The 11,929-nt window shown below is 30.2% G+C and overlaps 1 non-coding gene across 1 annotated transcript; it reads right to left on the bottom strand.

The window, feature by feature from the left end:
- Positions 1-10,139: 10,139 nt before the first annotated feature.
- Positions 10,140-10,211, bottom strand: Trnae-cuc. Its single transcript has one exon. It is a non-coding gene; the product is annotated as a tRNA-Glu (tRNA).
- Positions 10,212-11,929: the final 1,718 nt, after the last annotated feature.

The raw sequence follows: 11,929 nt of genomic DNA on the forward strand, positions 1-11,929 counted from the left end.
TTGAAGCTTTGGCTCGATATTCCTAAATCTAAAAATTATATTTAACAAAACTATATATTTGTTATATATTGCTTATAACTTCCCGTAGGTAGTTATTGTAATGGGCCGAAAATCGGAATTGAAAATTTTTACATTCTCGACGGTTTGAAGGTTTCTAACGTTTTGGGCATACCTCAGAAAAATGGATGGTGTGTGTGGTGTGTGTGTGTGTGTGTGTGTGTTTGTGTGTGTGGTGTATGTATGTATGGATACAAATTTCGTCCACGTTTTCGGGCGTACGGATCAACCGATTTAATGGTTTAAAAACATTCGATTCCTATTAATAAGGAGAAGAGCTGATTATTTTGGCAAAGACAGGTCCAGCAGTTACGGAGATAAGGAGCAAAGAGTGCAGAAAATAGAAATCGAGTTTTTGAGAGAACGGAGCATCCGATTTGAATATCTAAAAAACATTCCATTAGTAATGATTGGGAGAAAGGGTTTTAGTTTTTTTTCGCAAAGGCAGGCCCAGCCATTTCGGAGATACAGAGCTAATGTACAAAAAATGGCAGTTTTTGAGAGAACTAAGCGTCCGATTCAATTGATTCAAAGAACTTTCTGCTTGTCTTAACAAAAATAATTGCTTTTGGAAAAAAAAATTTGTACCATTTTTTTTTTTTTTTTTTTTTTTTTTTTTTTTTTTTTAATTTTTTGTATATCGAAAATAATTCAGATTTTATTTTTAATTCTGACTATAGTTCTAATATACTTTAAACAAATTATTTCAACTCTGCAATTCAGTTTTATATTTCTTATAAATATTAGACAATAATACAATATTTATAATAATAATCTATTTGAAAACATTCAATATTCCTCGAACGTTTCGTTACGGTACGGGAAGTTCCAGCATTTGCCTTAAGGCACGATGCCACCCACCCCACTAGTTTCTGTAAAGTTGAACAATAATTTATTTTGTGTAATAAGTAGTTTTTGTGAAATGAGAGGACATTTGTTATTAAATAAATTACAGCTAATATACGCAAAAGTTTGTCATGAATAAATATACCAAAAAAATAATTGGGGTTGGTTTGGATTTTGCACCTAAAATGGTCAAATGACAGTGCAAATGTTCGAAACAGTTGAATTTGGTAAAAAGCTCTTACTGATCTCAAAAGTAATTTCTGTTTTGCATCTACCAACTTCCAAACGTGGTGCATTTTCATAATCAAATTACCTTATCCTTATTTCACAAACTAGTTTTCTGATAATGTTCTGTGGACACATCTTCTCTATACTAATCGATTGAGTTCTGGCTAGAATGGCATTTTTGCAGTTGCTGTATAAAATTATTAGTGTAGCTTTAGAAATATATGATTATTAATTATGATACAGTTAATTCTTTCGTTATAAAAACCTGACCAAACCTTACATTTTAACTTAAATTTACAAGCTCAGTAAATTTTATACTTTGTTTGTTTGAGTGAACTACATTAACCACTTTTTTATTACTATGTAAACAGCAATCAGAACTTGAGTCCTATAAGCTGTTGTGCTGATCAATACTACGTCGGTTTGAAATTGGCAATTCCTATCTCTGTGTGATGAATAATTTTGTTATGACAATTTCTGTAATGGGGCGATTATTTATTGATGCATCAATGCCGTATGAGGACTATTTTCACTTGGAAACATTGATATCTTTATTTTCAAGTAAAAACCGATGTCGCTGCTGTTGGACATCAGGCTGCTCGAACGAGTCTAGGAGTCCATTTTTTTCTCTCGGTTGATTATTATTATATACTGTCATCACTAATACTATGCGGGATACTTTATCACGTTTCACTATTCCAACATGTATTTTATTACTTCTGTATTTATTGCTGCTGCTTGCAATTTCTAGCATTTCATCTTCTCGTTGATCGTCTTTGAATGTTTTCAATCCCTAAATTTTACCTTCAAGCGTTCTTTACGGATAGTATCCAAGAAAGCCCTCTTTTTCACTTTTGCCGTATTTCTTTATTTTTTATACTGTTCGTTCATTTTATTATCTCCATTCCTCGTCTGGACCACAATTGGAAACTCTTTTGGTAGTTTTGTAATGCAATGAAAAATATGTCAAATATTTACCTGGGATTTCTATTAGTGTTAGGTCGTGGACAGCAGGAAAGTATCGTTAAAATATCGCCATATGCCACATATTGCCTTGCCAGGTCATGCATTTTTATGCCGATATTTGTTAGTGCGAGTATGAAATTTCTCGAACGACCATGACACGAATTATCTATCGGTACTGAGAGCACGAGTGCGCGGAGATAGTGGCATATGGCCATGGTGATGAATACGGTTTTTTTTTACAAGGCTTGTCAGGTGTTCGGAGATGCTGAGATTTGTCATTTGAAAATAGAGATTTTTTTATTTAATGTTAATGAAACTGATTATTTGAATGATGTTTTTTTTTAAATACATAGATTAATGCAGAAAGCGTGCTGGTAAATATTTGTTCCAAAATGAGATGATATTTCATTTCAATCTGGATTGTAAAATGGTAGGATACTTGATAATTTTATTATTGAAAAATTTTGAGTAAAAAATAAAAACCTAAAATTTCAAAATACAAAAAAATTCAATTTTTTCAAAAATTTCAAAATTCTCAAAAATCTAATTTATTCAGTTTTTAAATAATTTTTAAGCTTTTTAAATATTTTTGGTATGAGAAGTTTCAGTAATTTGCCTTGAAGTACGGTGCGATGCATCCCTAGTTTTTTTTTTTTCAAATTATCGATAATGCTGAGTAGATATTTTACACGATGCTTTGTATTTCTACTTATCCGCCTGAGATTAGTGAAATGCTTTAATCAAGTCATCTCTTGGTTTGACACTAGCATGACCTCCTTTAATTAAATATCTCTTTATATTATATTTTATATTTGTCGAGTGCATTCATTAACTGCATTCTAAAGTGCAACGCACTGCTGTAATTATCATTGTAAGTGTAATATGATTTTTAATCATTCGCAATGATCTTATGGTTTGATAGCAGTGTTTATATAAACATCTTTCATTGCTTCATGGAAGCAACAGTAAATGAACTTTTTTATTTTTACCAGACGAAGGGATTAGACAGAATGAGGTCAGGTGAACAATGTCGACATAATCGACTCGTAGCATCGTGTTTATTTATTCGTTGTGCGAATTCAAGGTAGAGCTAGGGCCATAATGGAATTTTAAGATAAATATTTTTTTACAATTTTGAATTTAATTACTTTTACATCTTTTTTACAAAGATTACATTCAAAACCATTTTATTTACAGTTTCTAAAATGAGTCAGACCTTTGTCAACTTACTTGGAATAATTTGACACATGCGTGTTAAAATTAAATGTATACGCAGTCGATTCAAAATGGTAATTTTTGTACGACTATTTATCTATCAACGTTCATGTTCATAATCGACATTCAATTTGCGTTTATATAAATAGGTAGCAGACAATTGCATACTGAATTATTCATAAAGTTCAATGCAACTGTTTTGTCGAGTATTGCCTCTAGGTTTTGTAATACATACTATAAATGTTTTATAATGTAATAAAGTATGCAGGTGTCTTAAAAAATCTGTCTTTCTGCTTTTTATCTATTTATTTGATTTATATATTTAACTTACGAAATATTAAAAGCTATCAGTATATTTTCCTGGACTTGGAATAAGTTTTGAACTTGTTTTAGATGTAATTTTACCCCATAGCCGTGAAAGAAAGGGACAGCCAGGGGGCAAAGAAATCCAACGTTTTAATTTTAATTTTGAAGGGATTTTATAAAATAATAGCTACATTATTTGACCAATGCGAAATAAAAGTTTTATGAACACATTTTTCACAAAAATCACACCATATACAAACGTGGTCTGGTATTTTGTCAAAAATAGTCATCAGAGTTGGAATAATAACTATTAATTTAATTGTTGTCTTGTAAAATTACTTTTTTAACCCCAAAGTTTTTTATTTCTCATTTTCTCATTGTTCACTCCTTGCCAGAGCAAAAATTCAAGTAGTTTTTTTCACCCCATCCACATTTGAGCTTTTATAAAGGTTGCATTGAAAATAGTTGAATCTAACTTAAAAATAATAATATATCTTATAAAACAATGAAATAAAGTATACTTGAAATTATATTCAGGTATCGCTTATTAAAAGAGCTCCCGAAAAACTACCAACAAGTTATTGCTAACTTTCAGAATTAGTCCTTCAAACAGGACAGCAGCATTAAAATTTCTATTTGAAGCTGTCTAGCTAGCTAACTATATAACTAATTACAATTTGCAATCAAATAATTTCATAATAATCGGATTCGTTATGCTCCTGTGAAACTACTAATTTCATAACGAATACGAGTGTATCAATGCACTGCGACTAATTTTGATTGACTTCGACATCGGTCACGGCTGCATATAATACCACAAATCAACATTGCGAATTATAAACTTACTGACGATTTTTAATTTCTTCTAATACAATTGTTACGTTCTAACTAGCCTGGAACACGATTCACTTTCAGTTTGATTGTTCTGTCGTGAGCAGCACGACGAACGCCTGCGGGATTCAATTGAAAATGAAAAAAAAAACTTTTATAATTTTTTTTATTTAATATTATTTCAATAATATTAATATAGTTATTGTAATTTTGAAATATCTTAGAGCGGAGCACAAAGGTCAGCGATTAAGAGCGACGAGACTTGTTTCAGAGGTCCCGGGTTCGATAACCGCTTCGAGCATCCTGTTGTCAGGCAGCAGTGACAACGATTTTCACTTGGAAATATAGATAGCAATATGCTTTCAAGTGAAAATAGCCATTGCCCGACATTGCTGCACCAATAAAAAGTCAGCCCTATTAGATTAATTCTAATAACAAAAATCATCAACTGTGGATGGATTAACCATTGGGTTACCATCTAAAAATACGAAGTAAGGAGAAGTTTCAGCCCAACAGCTCATAGGACGTAAGGTTCTGATTGCTGTTAAAAATATATATATAAAAAAAGTAATTATGTATACTTAACACGTATCAACATCGTACTATTTTCATAAAAGTAACACCGAAAGAAAATACTTTTGTTATGGGTTTTCAAACATGGTCATTCATGTTTATCTTTAATTTTAATGGTTCTATATTTGCGCTGTTTTGTAATATGAAAAAATTGCGTAGTTACGATCTATGATAACGATCTTTCAAGTTAGTTTATTTTAGGACAAATTTGTATTAATACATCGCACATGTTTAAATTAAAAAAACATGAAATAAAAAAATATTTAATTTGTTTTTATTCCAATTTGTGCATCCGATAGGGAAGCGAAAGAAACTATTAAGAAAAATTTCTACAATTTGTCCTAAAATAAACAAATATCTAGAATCCTTTGTCTCTGTCACTATTTTACTATTTCTGTTAGTTGATGTTCCTTCCTAGAATTCAACCGCGAAACTGGAATTAATAGAATAGTTACTCAGAATGAAATCGTTAGTGATAATATTTTACCTATAATGTTTTAAACAGTGCGATTAATTAGCAATATATTTTTTTCAAATAAAAAGTTATAAATAAAAATAGTCAATATTAGATGCATTTTTATTGCTGAAATACATTGTCAACACACTAACGTTGGTTTTATAATAAAACATGAACCATTTTAGGTATAACTATACTCTTTGATTTTGAAGTTTATTGATCGTTAATAAGAAAATTTACATATATTTTTCATGTTTAAATACTAGAAATCTAATTTATAATATTTAGTATTTCACGAGGATATTTATATCACTTCGTGCAAATGAAACCAGATTTTTCAACAACTATGCAACGTGCAACAACGTTTTTACCGGTAAGGGATTATTTTTACACCTAAACCGCTATTTTACAGTCCGTGTCCGTTGTAACGTGGTTTATGATAAATGTTACTACTTATTTATGAATTATTTATCCAACATAAAATTTGTTTCTGGCTTCACCGGAATTGAATTATCGATTTCATAGATCACATGCTTATGCTGTTTTAATCGTTTGATCCAAGTTTATTGCTGTTGATACATGATCTCGGATCTCGTCTCGCAAGATTATAAAATACTTTTTATCGATTTAGAAAGTGAATGTATTTTTGATCTCATATGCTTCAAATGCGGACATTGCCGAAATATTCCAGCATTCTTTTCGTTTAGATTATTTAACAGATTCAAATTTAATTTCGTTAGAGAATTTTTATCAGCATATCTGGTTTTGGTTAAAATAACTATAACATTTACATAATTCTTGATTAAAGAAATTGAAAATGATAATAACTGACATAATATACCTAAATTGAATTATACGTAATATTTAGAAAGTATAATATTAGGGAGCTTCAAGTTTTATTAGACATTTTGAAGATAATCGGTAAATTTAATAACACCTGCAAAAATTCTGGTACTAAAAATATCCTATAGAAAATATATCCTATATTCTGTAAAAAAAAATCTCGCACTGCTTTCTATTAGAAAGAGCACCTCATACTGCTTTCTGTTAGAAAGAGCATACTTTGATTTGACTACGTGATAATCATACCTGGACGCCCAATCAATGGATTGGCATTCTATTTAGACATATTTTAAGGACTGCCAAAAATTTGCTGATATTCAGGATAGAATAGGAAAAAAATATTTTTTTTTTAATTAAAAAGTAAATGATTATTGATCTTACCCTTGGCGCCTTCTATTGAGATTAGGTTAGAGTTATCTTTTCAACCGTTGCACCATTGATTTGATCAGCGATTTTTGTAGTTTTTTTGACAATTGCTTGATTTAGGCAAATTTATTTACCAATGATAAATAAGCGCTGAAAATGATCGATTACAAAATATCGCGATGTTATGACTCGTTTAATTCGCCTTATAGCGCCGACTATTACCGCCACATATCAATTGATTAATTGTATCTAATTAAAATATCAAGGCAGTTGTGTAACCCTTGTGGCGTTTGTAAATTAATGTCAAACGTTTAATTAAACTCTTAAAACATTTATTAAGCCAGCGGTGTTGAAAACGAAAGTCTGTTAAAACACGGTGCATCCTATTCCATGCTCGTTAGAGAAACTGTTCAATAGAAAAATTAAGAATGTTAAGAATGACATGTCATTTGAATGATATATGGTTTTCTACGGTTCTGACTGTGTGCTTTTGAAATATTGATATTCTCTGCTTTCATTTGTAGTAAGATGGTTTCAGCTTCTATTAATGTAAATGGGTTTTATTATCATTACATGAGACCTCTATTTCTTCAATATGTGTTTTTTTTATAAATTCTGAATATCTTTTTTAAATTCTTTGCCCACAATCCAATTTTATAAATAGCTTATCTAAATGTATTTGCGAAAATATTTTTTTATATTACTGCTTCTTCGTTCTTTAATGCCAGATGAAAAGCATTAGAAGTGCAAGAAACCTTTATGTATTTATTTAAGCGTTCATATATTCTTACAGAATTGTTTTATCATATGAGATGTTCTTATATGTCGTTAGTCGAGATAGTTTAGTATGTCATCGCTTGTTTGCTTGATGGGTCTTATAGTCTCGTAAAGCTTGTCAGAAGAAAGAGCAATTCAGAGTTGACGATGAGTAGTAATGTACATGGCTTGCATTTAATTTCTATGCAATGCTTGCGCCATTTAGTAATTTGATTAGTTATTTATCGTTCTTTATTTTTATTTGTATTATTTTAACATGATTTATTAACATGGTTTCCTCTTTAGAATTGTGTCCACCAAATTGCAAAAATGGTATTTAAATTTTTAAACTATTTAAAGGATTCAATTAGAGGAATTACCGACAAAATGACATAGTGATTTGTTTTTTTAATGGTATTTAATTATTTAATGACATTATAATCCGTCTGAATAGTTTTTATTCTTTTTAGATCCATTGACTACTAGTAATATAGTCTTTTAATAAAGTAGCCATTTTGTTCATATAATGCAGACAAAATAACATATAACATAAGAACATACCGAGATACTAATTTTTAAGAAGGCAATTCGCAAATAAATCGTTTATTCCTCTTTGGAACATCAGCGCATAAAGCATGAACATAAAAGGAACAAATCATACATCTTAGCTCAGAACATGAAAAAAGGTATTTGAAATTCGAAATTCAAGTCTTTTTCTAAACCAGGGGGATCTTTTGGTCTGTTTTTCGTGGTTAAAGTACAAGTTAAAAGGCTTCACCCTACACTGAACTACTTACGTAATAGTACTACATTTATGTCATTTTACCCTGGAGTGAACAAAATGAATATTCAAAATTCACCATATACCTTAATGCAATAAAATAGATCGAAATCATAAGTACTAGCATAAAGTCATTGATTTTAATAGAAATAATTGCAAACAATAATATAAATGTCCCCCAAAAACACGACAAATCTTTGTGAACCGAATAAACTTTTGAAAGCGAGGCACACGTTTGATCTGGTTATGGAAACAAGACTGACAATGACGCTCAACATCTGATAAACTAAATATTACAACAAAACTCAAAATTACCAACTCATAGTGATAAATCTTGATGTAAAGACTGGCACAAGACATGTCGTGCATGGACGACACCCGTACATGCAGAACGTCATGCGTATGTCGTTCATGGTCGACACTCGTAGAAAAAGGTTAATATTGGATGATGAATATTGGTTGCAATTCAAAATATACATTCTCATACGTTAAACTCTAGTTTCGAGTGTATTATGAAAATTCTTATATTAAAACGAGTGTATTATGAAAATTCTTAAATTTTATACATAAGAAAAAGGTTCATAAGAAAATTGACATTTGATTCATTAGTAATTCAACATTGATTTCGAGACGTGATTTGATATATTTTACAAGTTGTGTTATTTTTCATAAGAAAATAACATTTGTGTTTATATATCATTGAAATATTTGTATCTCTTTGTATTAAATAATGACATTGTAAGAACAACTCAGTGGTTAAATGTCCATTCGATACAATGTCTCTTTTACAGATGACATTTGTAAATGATCAAATTTGCTAAGTTTCTTTAACTGGACAGTAGTAATTATATATAAGAATAAAAAAAATGGTTGGCATGCCATGGTTAGAATTATTTTTTTCTATTATTTATTACTATCTCCAAAACGTCTTAGTTGTTGCCATCGGATTATAATTATTTCTGTATTCAGTTCATACAAGTGGTCTTTTAATCGTCAGATCAAAACTGATTCGATATGTATACATTTTTTATCATAATTATCCCACATGATAAAATTATACTAGCTGGGTTCTAAAATAAGCGAGATATGACAATGAGTAATAGAGCTATTCATGGTTGTAACTGGCGACTATCTATATGAGCGGCATAGAGCGCTGCAAAACTTTAAGCAAAAATTCATTAACATCCGTTTCAGCAAATGCCGTTTTTATACTACTGTGTCTATGACAATTTTAGTAACAAATATTCAGCGAAAAACATTTCGTGCGTTTCAATTTAAACAAATATGTAAAGATATTTGCAATTATTATCATTCCGTCTCGAGCATATCCGGTTGTTTCTTTTTCGTCTTTTTTTGCATCTTTATGTATTATAGGAATTTTTTTTGTCGGTATACATATATTTATATGGTCTATTTTTTTTTTTTTTTTTTTTTTTAACTTTATTACCTTTTTTCTTACATTTTTTTAAGATACTTAATACTTTTTTCTTACATACATATTACTTTTTTCTTACGTATTACAAATATATTTACTTTTTCCTAACATATTACATGATCATTACTTTTTCCTTTTTATTACTTGAATTTTAACTTCTTCCGAAGGTTCTCCTGGTGTATTGACTTATTCTCCAACTCAGTCTGGGTGGACAGAGTCAGAGTCCTTGTTTTTTCCTTTTTTGAGAATAGGGATACAATCCGAGTACCTTTTTCTTGTAAGAGGCATGTTGCTACTACAACTATTGCCCTCTCTGCATATACGTATGCTGCAGCAATGCCCACGAAAGGCCATTTTCACTTGAGATCATATTTGAAATCTATGATTTCAAGTGAAAATTTGGTATCAAGCTGCTTTGATACCGAACCGACCGCAGTTGGATTCGAACCCGGGACTAGGATTTTAAATATACGAAGTTATTCCCATACCGGGAATCGAACCCGAGCCTCCTGGGTGAGAGCCAGGTATCCTAGCCACTAGACCATATGGGATATCTATCAGAACAAATATTATCATTTCAAACTATGTGTTAGTCTTTATGATTTTGAGGAATTTTTCCAGTGAAATGCTTCTTGTTTTAACTATAAATTGTATGGCATTTTCTTTTCAGCCTACGTGTCGGCAATTCTTGGCTTATTGTAAGTTTATCTAAATAATTATTTGGGTGACCCGGAAGTTTTTCATAATATCTATTACTTCTCTCTTTTCTTAAATTATTAATTATTTTCATATATGAATTGCTGGTGTACGCCCATAATTCAATCTTATATGAACAAATTGGGATTAATATTGTTTTTATATACTAGTAGTTTGTTTTCACAACACATTTTGGAATTCCTGCCAATTAACAAGTACAACTTTTTGAATTTGTTCATCATTTGTTTTATTTTCATCTTGTTGTGTGTGGACCAGTTTAATCTGCCATACTTTGGCATTTCTGCATTAGTTATTTTAACGCTTGTAAAGGTATTGTATCTAGATTTGATTTCATTTGTTTTTATTTTCTACTTATTAAGCTACTTTTTAAGTACTAATTCATATTATTGTTAAACATTTGCCGTCGCCACCGATGCACTTTCGTGAATCCTCATGACAAATGCATATACGGCAAAAGTTTCAATAGTTACTTAAATATTTTGTGTGTATACAGAGTACAAAATTGGCTTTAGAGTACTTCCTTGTGGAACACCAGACTTAATAATATGTACTTCTGATGTTTCTGCTCCAAATCCAGTTGTGAAGAGTCTCTATAAAAACATTTAAGGATTATAAGAAATGAGAATGAAATTTAATATAAAGTGATATAATATATTTTAGTATTAGACAACGCGATTTACTGCTTGTGACAGCTTCCTCATATTCATAAATCAATATCTTTTCAAATTAAGATTAAATATTATCATTACATTGTCGTGTGTAATTTTTACATGTGCTGTGACATTGGATATATCCATAACGAACATAAAAAAATCTATTTCGTTTTCAAAGTTTTGTAACTTTTTTACATTATAATAGTATCGCTAATAGAGTCTTGTTTGTCGGTCGAGAATTGTGTCCCACGATTTTTCACAGTCAATTATCAGTCACGATGTAAATACAAAGAAACATATACGGCTGTTTAGTTTTTGAACAATCAGTGTTGTCCTCGTTGCAAGCTCACGTGTTTTAAATGGGATTGGTGGATTATTTTACTCAAAATTTTATCATTATACTCTTTTAGTATTCATAAATTATTATATGAGTCTTTCGATTGAATTATTAATCACCTTCCTAGAGCCAAAATGAGCATGAGATTAAGATGGGTCATCAGCCCTTCCATTAGTTATTATACATTACATATATATTATTTCCATTGCTTTGTAGTTAATTTATGTGGATATGATATCATATGTAATGGTTACAGCTCTTTCGATACCTAAGCTTGTTTCTTCATCCTTATAACTTAAAATTTGAAATTATATTTTTTCAAAAGATTATTCGAACAATAAAATTAGTAAATCGAAGTGATTTACTAACTCCCGTCAGCATTCTTTGTGCTTTGTTGGGTAAGATATGCGTTTTATCTACTGTTTTGTAGATACTAATTATTGACTGTGGGATTAGATAACAAGAATGATAGCGTTTATTATGCGATTTCTATATAGGTCATTTTACTTTATTTTAATTGTTACGTCAGCATGTCTATTTTTTTCGTTTTCTTTTCAACATA

This window comes from Ctenocephalides felis, unplaced genomic scaffold (genome assembly GCF_003426905.1).
Source record: "Ctenocephalides felis isolate EL2017-DRISC unplaced genomic scaffold, ASM342690v1 CF-g0.4_SCAFFOLD_00864, whole genome shotgun sequence".
Taxonomy (NCBI): Eukaryota; Metazoa; Arthropoda; class Insecta; order Siphonaptera; family Pulicidae; genus Ctenocephalides; species Ctenocephalides felis.